The 9,142-nt window shown below is 34.5% G+C and overlaps 1 non-coding gene across 1 annotated transcript; it reads right to left on the reverse strand.

Moving 5' to 3' along the window:
* Nucleotides 1-8,607: 8,607 nt before the first annotated feature.
* On the reverse strand, nucleotides 8,608-8,680 carry TRNAA-CGC (transfer RNA alanine (anticodon CGC)). Its single transcript has one exon. It is a non-coding gene; the product is annotated as a tRNA-Ala (tRNA).
* Nucleotides 8,681-9,142: the final 462 nt, after the last annotated feature.

The following is a 9,142-nucleotide window of genomic DNA, read 5'->3' on the forward strand; positions in this document are numbered from 1 at the left end:
ACCTCTTGCTGGTTAATGAGTGAACCACCTCTTGAGCTTGAATGATGTTGTCAAGAATTTGTCTGCCTTCCATATAACTTGATTGTTCCCCTGAAACCAGAACCAGAAGTAAAGGTTTATGTCTATTAGCCACAACCTTGGATATTATCTTGTAGACCACATTGCATAGGGATATGGGTCTATATTTATCTGGTGTTTGAGCAATGTCCTGTTTCGGGATCAGGGAGATGAAGGAGGTATTGAGCACTTTCAGAATGGTTTTGTTCAACCTGAAGTCCTCCACAACATTCAAAATATCTTGTTTACCAATATTCCAGCAAGCTTTGAAAAAATCCACATTGAAACCATCTGGGCTTGGTGCTTTGCCATTCTGCATATCTTTGAGGACTTCACTAACCTCCTCTTTTGTTACTGCCCTATTAAGGTTGAAATTATCATCTCTGGACACCAGTTTCGGTATATTACTACTTACCTCCCTAATGAAGTGCTCTCTATCTGAATTGTTCTCCTGAGTTATACCTTGGAAGTGCTAGACTAACATAGCTTCTATAGCTTCATGGGAGATATGAAGCCCCCCTCCTCATTCTTGATTGAAGAGATTCTGTTGTGAGTTCTATTGGCCATAGTGGCTCTGTGAAAAAACTTAGTATTACACTCTCCTTCTTTGAGCCATTGAACTCTAGACTTTTGTCTCCAAGATATTTCCTCTTGTTTACGTAGATTCTCCCAATCTTGATGATGTTTATCCACTTGATCACATATGGCTTTGTCAAAGCCTTCCGTGATCAGAGCTTGATTGAGAACCTTCATTTTGTTTTCAACAGCCTTTTTCTCCTCAAAAGTATTGCCAAAATCCTTCTTGTTCCAATCTTTAAGCTGGAGCTTGATGTGCTTTAGTCTTTTGTGAAGTAGGAACATTCTTGTCCCCTGAATTTGCAAATCTTTTGACCATCATTTTTCAATGTTGTTGATGAAGTCTGGGTGTGATAGCCAAATATTCTCAAATCTGAAAGTTTGTTTCTGGGAGTACCAATACCCTTAATCTCCAATTAAACCGGCCAATGATCTGAGCCTCCAAAGGGAAGAACTCTCGCTGTTACTTCTTTATCTCTCAACATAAGATCCTCAGAGATGATGAATCTGTCTAACTTTCAGGCTACATGGGACTTTCCTCCTCTTTTATTATTCCAAGTAAAGAGGCTAGTATTCCTATTAGTGTCAATGAGATTCATATTGTCTGAAAAGGTTTGAAATGCTAAGGAGTCTTTACTTAGAGCTCTGGTTCCCCTTTTTCTCTGAAAGAGATTTGATCATGTTGAAGTCACCTCCCATGATCCAGGGTATATTTGCATGTCTGTCCTTGAGATCCACAAGGGAATTTAGAAACTTGAGTTTGTCATCTATTCTCTAAGGACCATAAACGTTTGTGACCATAAAGGTATCCCTTTCTCCTACCGGTTGAATAACAACTGATAAATAATTCCTGGAAGCCTCAGCATCTAAAATGCCAATTTTTTGGGGGTTCCAAAGAGTGAGTATGCCCCCCGCTGTGTTCTCTGCTTTGACTTCAAGAAACTCAAATCTGCTGAGCCATTTGCTATGAATTTGTCTTAATTTTTGAATGGAACATTTCATTTCTTGGATGAAAATTATATCTGGCGTTTCTTGTTTCATTCTATTACTAAGCATTCTCTGCTTTCTCTTACTCCCTAGACCTCTAATATTCCAAGATGTAAACTTCATTATTAAAGATTTGTAAAGGAGTAGCTGGCTAGATATTTCATCTTACCTGAATCAATAATTAGCTTTCCACACTCCATCAAGAGTTCATTCTGCTTTTTCTTGCCTCTTTTCTTGCCTAGGTTTCTAGTGGCTAATCCCGAAGTTTTTTTCATTGTTTTCACACTTATGTTGTCCTACTTATCGATGCTTTTTCCTCTTTCTAGCACCTTAGCTTGCGTTTTCCATAAAAACAACTGTTGTATTCTATTGAGCTCTTCTTGAGGTAACGAATCTACTCCTCCCATGGTTCCTTGTATCAAGAACCCTTCCAGATCTAGGTTTTCTTTGTCAAGAATTTCCTGTAGTTCATGGTCCTCCAGGTCCATCTCATTCTGGGTCATTTCCTGATCCATCTCCAGTTCTGCATCACTCATTGTAGCTTCTTTCTGATAATCAATATCCAGTGTTTGTTCCCGGTTTTCTTCTTTCTCCTTTTCCACAGGACTTCCTTCCATTGCTTGATCTTCTTTTGTGATCTCTTCCTCTTCCTCAAGCACTTGGAATTTGTTCTGACTGATATGTTTCCTTCATCTTGATGGTTTTTTGATCCTCTTTTACCTCCTTTTCCTCGATTAACCGCTTTCTGGAAGCTATCTATTTCCTTCATTGTGTTAGTTTTGCTCTTGTTTACTACTTTACTGAGTGGACAGTCTCTGAAAAGGTGTCCATGTTCATACCTCTGCAAAATCTGAATGGAATGTACTCATGGTCTACTGTTTGCACCCATTCTTCATAAAAAACTTCCAAGATCACCTCATCTAGTAGAGCTCTTGATAGATCCATTTCCACACATATTCTGGCAAAGGAAGTATATTTTCCCCTTCTAGTGGCTTCGGAAGCTTTGACAAAACGACCTAATTTGTTTCCTATGGCGGCTAACGATTCATTTTGCCAGTAATCAAGAGGTAGAGAATAGAGCCTTACCCAGACCGGTACTGAAGTAAAAGTTTCCCTTTTTGGAACAAAATTCATCATCCATGGCCGCATGTAGAGTCCAGCTGCAGCATAGAAGTAAGGCCCTCCTTCAAATACTCTGTCCTTGTCTTCAATATTCATGAACACCACAGTAAAGAATCCCTTTGACCCAAGATGTAGTTCAATGCTCCCTTTAGGTTTCCAGTGGTATTTGATCCACAACTATAAAGCTTTTCAGTGGGCCATAGTCCCATGAACTTACAGATGATGGCATACGTCTGCATGTGATCCCTGTGTGCCTGCAGAGCCGGATCATTTAAAATAACTCTGGGTGTTATCTCTGCTTTGGGTTTGCAGGGTCCCTTTTGTTTTTTGTCTTTAGTTCCCTGTTTTTTGTCTTCTGCCTCCTTGTCTTTTGTGCCATTATTTTCCTTATTTATGGCTTCTCCTATCTCCTCTTCCATGTTTCTTTTCCCTTCCTCCACAGTACCTCTAGCATTTTCTAGAGGTTTCTTGCCTCTACTGGCTACGACCTCCTTATAGGAGGGAGTGGAGCTCCCTCCTCTATGGCCCTCCATATGGTTCACCGACTGCAACTATCTGAAACCCTCGCTGTTTGCCCTCGCTGTTCCCCGTGATTTCAAATTTCATCAATCCAAAATCTCAACGAGGTATGTTGTTTACTACAATAGCTTGAGTTAAATATTTTAATGGTCTATGATTTTAACTACTCTTTTCATATGGTCAATATGAGAAAATGGAAAAACTAATAGGTGTAACAATAGGAACAGTAGAAGAAAATAGTTTCAGATTGATTGTAATGAAGATTGTTTGTAATTGAATATATTCTTAGTATTCACATTTTCTATCTATCAAAATTGTTACATTGACACTTTGCACTCAAAATTTGTATTTCATCATTTTTCATCATTCAAGTTGCTAACAGTTTCTCTCATCTCAACAAAATGAGGTAACTAAGCAAATTTTAAATTAAATTGACCAAATTAATCTTAGACATATTTAGCATATTTAAAATGATGAAAATAATTAGATTTTCAACAAATTTTTTTATGACCGCACACGACTTAAACCAGCCTAGATCCATCTTAACATCAGATCTATCAAGCGCGAGAGGGATCAAATCTCTTGAGGTGCAAACCTTTCCTCAAGTTTTGCACTCAAAAAATATGTTTGCACCTAGAGAGATTTGACCACTCTCGGCACTTGATAGATTTGGTGTTAAGATGGATCTAGGTTGATTTATATTATATTATGACTTTGACTAAGCATTTAATCTAAATCGTAAATTCTTCATTCCACTCTTGATTTTTCCCTTTCCTGGACCTCTAAATAACCATCGCCCTTTTTTGCCTTCTACTTTCTCTCTTTTTCTTATATAATTCTGATTAAACCACAATAATAATATTATTATGAAGAGAAATAATATTACCAATAATAATACTTATAATAATACTAATTATAAGAATTAAGAATTAATATCACTTACCTTATAATAATAATAATAATTATTATTATTATTATTATATCTCATAATGTTTTATTATTGTAATATATTAAAAATATGATAAAATTATAATTTTTGAGATTTATTAGGAACTAAGGAGTTGTTTTTAGTCCAACTTTTTGGACTTTCTGGTGCTGAAATCTGGTGGAAAAATTTGAAGTGAATCTTGATTTTTGTTATTTAAATTAGTTTTTTGATTGTATAGGTGTATTCAGTACCTTGAAAAACCCCTAGGACACTATGATTGTGCAAGGGTTACTCATCAAGCTTAGGATTTCAATAAATTCATACTGGATTTTAGAGAAATTAGACCGGAAAAAACCCACTTGAAAAGCTTCCTAGAAATATCACTAAAAACAACTCAATCAAAATGTGGTTCACACAATGTATTACAAAACTTTTAAATGATAGAAAAATAAAACTAATGAAAATATTACGATGGTAAAAATAACAAATCATTTGTAGTATCTCTTTGACTTAATCTTTGCTTAATTATTTTATTTTTATTTTATTTCAAATCTTTGAAAGTACTTTTGTACAAATTCATTAACCAAACCACTTGTATTGCTTGTAGTTTTGTTTTATATTATCGCTTCACAAATTGTTAGGTTAACTTTGATTAATTAAATGATGGAAAGTGGTGGTTTTTAAGCATATAGTTTTAACTAATACAATATAAGTGTGTATCTCCATTATCAAAATATGAATTCCAAAAATATATTTTATAATTATATTTACGAAACATAATAATTAATCTTTTAATATCTAGCAATAATTATCAGATAATTTCACTATTTTTTATTAAATAACAAAAACAAATTACTATGTAACACTTGACATCTCTATTATATGTGGTCGTTATCCCGCATAGATGGGACGCCCTGTTATTAGCCTCCCCACCCGCATTCGACCCGCGATACATGCCCACGCGCTACTGTGCAGTGTATGTGATCACTAAGTCGTTGTTAAATGTAACATATGTACGATATATTCCGATGTAATATTGTACTATGATGTATATATACAACGTCTTTCATAAAGAATTCCCCTCGAAAAAAGAAAAAAAAAAACAAAACAACAAAACAAAACAAAAAACAAAAACCCCTCACATCCCTATTTAGAAAAAATGATACGATTTAATGTAATCAAATGCTCCCCATTTCCCGTTCTTACGAGGGCTGTACTTCAATATTTTGAAAGTTTGAAAGAACGATGTGGTGTGTAACAACTAACTACAGTATAGATTTTGTTGGAGAACATTGTGTATCGTGTATGTAATGATTATGCTTCAGTGCCCCACTTATGATTAAATATTTCTTAATATTTAGTGATAAAGGCTTAAATTTAGCGGGCAATTTAAATAGCCCAATTTATATACCATTGGATTCAATACATTTTTTTTCATTTAGCGGGCAATTTAAATAGGCCAATTTATATACCATTGGATTCAATACATTTTTTTTATTTGAAAGTATTTTCTAGTGAAATTATTATTATTATTATTATTATTATAATATAAAGGATATGTTTAGTAATGTATTAACTAAAGAAATGATAATATATAGCTTAATTAAATAAAATTTGGTGTTTTATAAAAAGTTCATTCACAAGAAATATAATTGATTTTTAGTTTTTAATTTGCAAAAAATAATGCATGTGATGAATAGTTCAATGGTACATTAGAAGTTGCTTCCATGGTAAATAAATGATATTTAACTTAGGTTATATTTATGTGTATTAATTTGGTTATATTATATATATATATTTTTATAAAGTTAAGAAAATTTAATATATGAGTAATGAGTGGAATGGGTTATTCTTAAATGTTTTTTTTTTTCCCGTGGAAAATGTTGTAATTTTATTCATAAGACAAAATTACATTTTGTAGATGCTAAAGAGCATATGCAGATGTTCTGTTCTGGTTTTCACCGAAACCAAAAGATGCAAAAAAATAAAAATAAAAAAGCTATTGTTTTCTCCCTTTCTTCTTCTCCACCTTGCGCCATCCTCCCGTGTTGGGGGTAGCAGTTACAATGGATAGTTGATTATCAGTTATAATTGTGGGAGAATCCTTGTCTGACTCCGATCCTTCTGATCCGTGAGTTCTCTTGTTGCCGAATGTTTCCTTTTTTGTTCGCTGGGAACCTTGTTGTTGCATGGGATTGCTGGGGACTTTCTCTTCTTTTTGTATGTTGTCCTGAACAATTTGTTCTTCTTCTTCTGCATTGTGTTCTACATTCTCTGCTGTTTCTACTACCGTCACCAAAGGTTTTGTATTTTGCCATCCTTTCGGCTTCCTTTGTTGCTGCTTACTCTTATTGGGGATGTTTCTGACGTGTGGGCATGCACTAAGCAGGTGACCCATTTGTTGACATCCATGACATCGAAATGCTGTGTTTTCATAGTCCAAGGGTTGTATCCACTATGCATTGTTGAAATTCAGGATTATACTTTCTGGTAGACCTTGGCTGAGGTCTACTTCAATGCATATTCTGGCGAAAGTAAATATTCCCTTTATGCATCTCTCTGAATCAGTCTTTATGAATTTCCCAAGAGTATTTCCAATAGCGGTTAATGCCTTGCGATGCCAGAAATGTAAAGGGAGGTTATGCAACCTAACCCAGACTGGGATCTTTGATACCACCATTGTGTTGGCATCGAATTCTGGAAACCATGGGGTGATGAACAGTCCGGTGCTGCCCCAGAACCATGGCCCCTGGTTGAGAATAATGTCCCTTTCCTCATCTATGTTAAATCTAAGTATGAAGAACCCCTTGGGCATAAGTAGATTTCATAGTTTGTTGTCCAGAAAGCATGGATCCATTGATGCAAGACGTCTCTTGTTGCTCTGAGGAGTCGGAGTTTTTGCGCGTCGTTGTAGGTGGCTTGCCTTAGCCCCTTCTGCAATGTCCATGTGTTATGCAGCTTCTTTTAACCCTCGTTTCAAGCCCTCCCCTCCTCCATTACCGTAGGTCTTTGCAGCTGTGGGGTTCCTGGCATAGTCATGAGCAGCGAGCACTGCTTCTACCCGGCTAGGGCACCCGAAGATCTTGGGTGCACACAGATCTACTGGCCAGAACCAGATCCGTGTGAGAGGAGAGCTGGGGGAGCTCACGCTTGGAAACACCTTTCCCTTCGAGCAGAGGCGAGCCCTCGATCTTCGTTCGAAACCCTTCGATTTCTTCGCAGTAGATCCCGTTAATTCCAAAATGACTAATATCTTCTTAAATGTTATTCATTAAAATTATTAATACAAAAGGAGAATTATAATATTTGGAGTTATTTATTAGTGCTTTACAATTGGGTAAATTTTCATTTTTATTAGAGGTTTCTAGGCTTTGGGTTGTTAATATATTTCCTTATATTCAAGGAACATAAATTCCTAACCAAGCAAAAGCAATTTTAAAATATACTTAAGGTGCACTATGTGTATATACTTGTGACAAAACTAAAGCAACTTTTTTTTTTTCATTTTTTATAAAATTAAGAAAACCTATCATAAGGGAATGAATAGTCAGATAAATGTACCATTTTTAAATATCCAGTAGGAAAAACCAAGTTATTTAAAACTATCCAGTAGTGATCCATAAAAAATAGACTTTCACTCTTGAACAGTTAACCTATTTTCCTATGTCCACATTAAAAGCAATTTTAAAGTATGCTTCAAACCTATATTATATGTATATATTATGACAAAACCCATTAGAAAATATGTGCTAAGTAGTTAGGGCGAAAAATAAGGCAAAATGAATAATGAGTGGAATGTGCCATTTTTAAATGTTATTCATTAAAGTTATTAATATATAATACTACAAAATGGAAACTCTAACATTTGGAATTATTAGTTAGTGATTTACAATAAGATAAATTTTCATTTTTACTAGAAATCTTTGGATTTTGCGTCATAAATCGTTAACTTATTTATTTATATTAAAAAAATGAACTCTTAATCAACCAAAAACAATTTTAAAATATACTTAAAACCTATTATATATATACTTACAACAAAACTAAAATATTTGATATAAAATCCAACCTAAAAGAATAAACAGTACCATTTTTATGTCCAAAACTAAAATATTTGATATAAAATCCAACCTAAAAGAATAAACAGTACCATTTTTATGTCCAATTTTAAAATATACCTCAAATCCATATTATATAATTGCGGGCGCTTTTCAGTTCCGGATAAAACACATATACACATATATATTTATGACAATGACCCAAAATATTAACATAAAACGACGTTTTAAAATATACCTCAAATCCATATTATATAATTGCGGGCGCTTTTCAGTTCCGGATAAAACACATATATATTTATGACAATGACCCAAAATATTAACATAAAATGACCTTCCTTCGCGGGCACTCTTCAGTTATGTGGCATTCCGAGAATTGAACTCGGGACCTCTCGCACGCGAAGCGAGAATCATACCACTAGACCAAATGCCCAATTTTATCTACAAATTTTTTTATTTAGAATATGAATGAACGAACAAATAAGGTTCTTCGAAAAAAATCACAAAAGTACTGCGAAAAGAAATTTCTTGGGATAAATGAGGTTGGAAACCATTCAGCTATGGTGACCCTCCCACACGAGGTACATGATTAGATAAATGCTTTTCAGCCTCCTCATAAAAGTGCATGTTATAAACTGAAATATTATATTAGTCAATAATTAAAGTTAAGTCTTCATTTAACATGGCATTAAATCATCCTAACATTGACCTGAAACCATGTAACAAGATGGTTATCACCTAAAGCCTTAAAGATTCCAAGAAGGTGGACTAAAAGACTTGGACAACGTGGCTAGTGGACTTGAAAGAAAGATATGAAAATCCATAAATGGGGGTTTGAAGATATCAAGGTATACCAGATTTGAATTCATACAAAGTTACATTCAATATAAATTCA

The sequence above is a fragment of the Pinus tabuliformis genome, chromosome 6 (genome assembly GCF_031772625.1).
Source record: "Pinus tabuliformis cultivar Carrire ecotype Pingquan chromosome 6, CPIR1, whole genome shotgun sequence".
NCBI lineage: Eukaryota > Viridiplantae > Streptophyta > Pinopsida > Pinales > Pinaceae > Pinus > Pinus tabuliformis.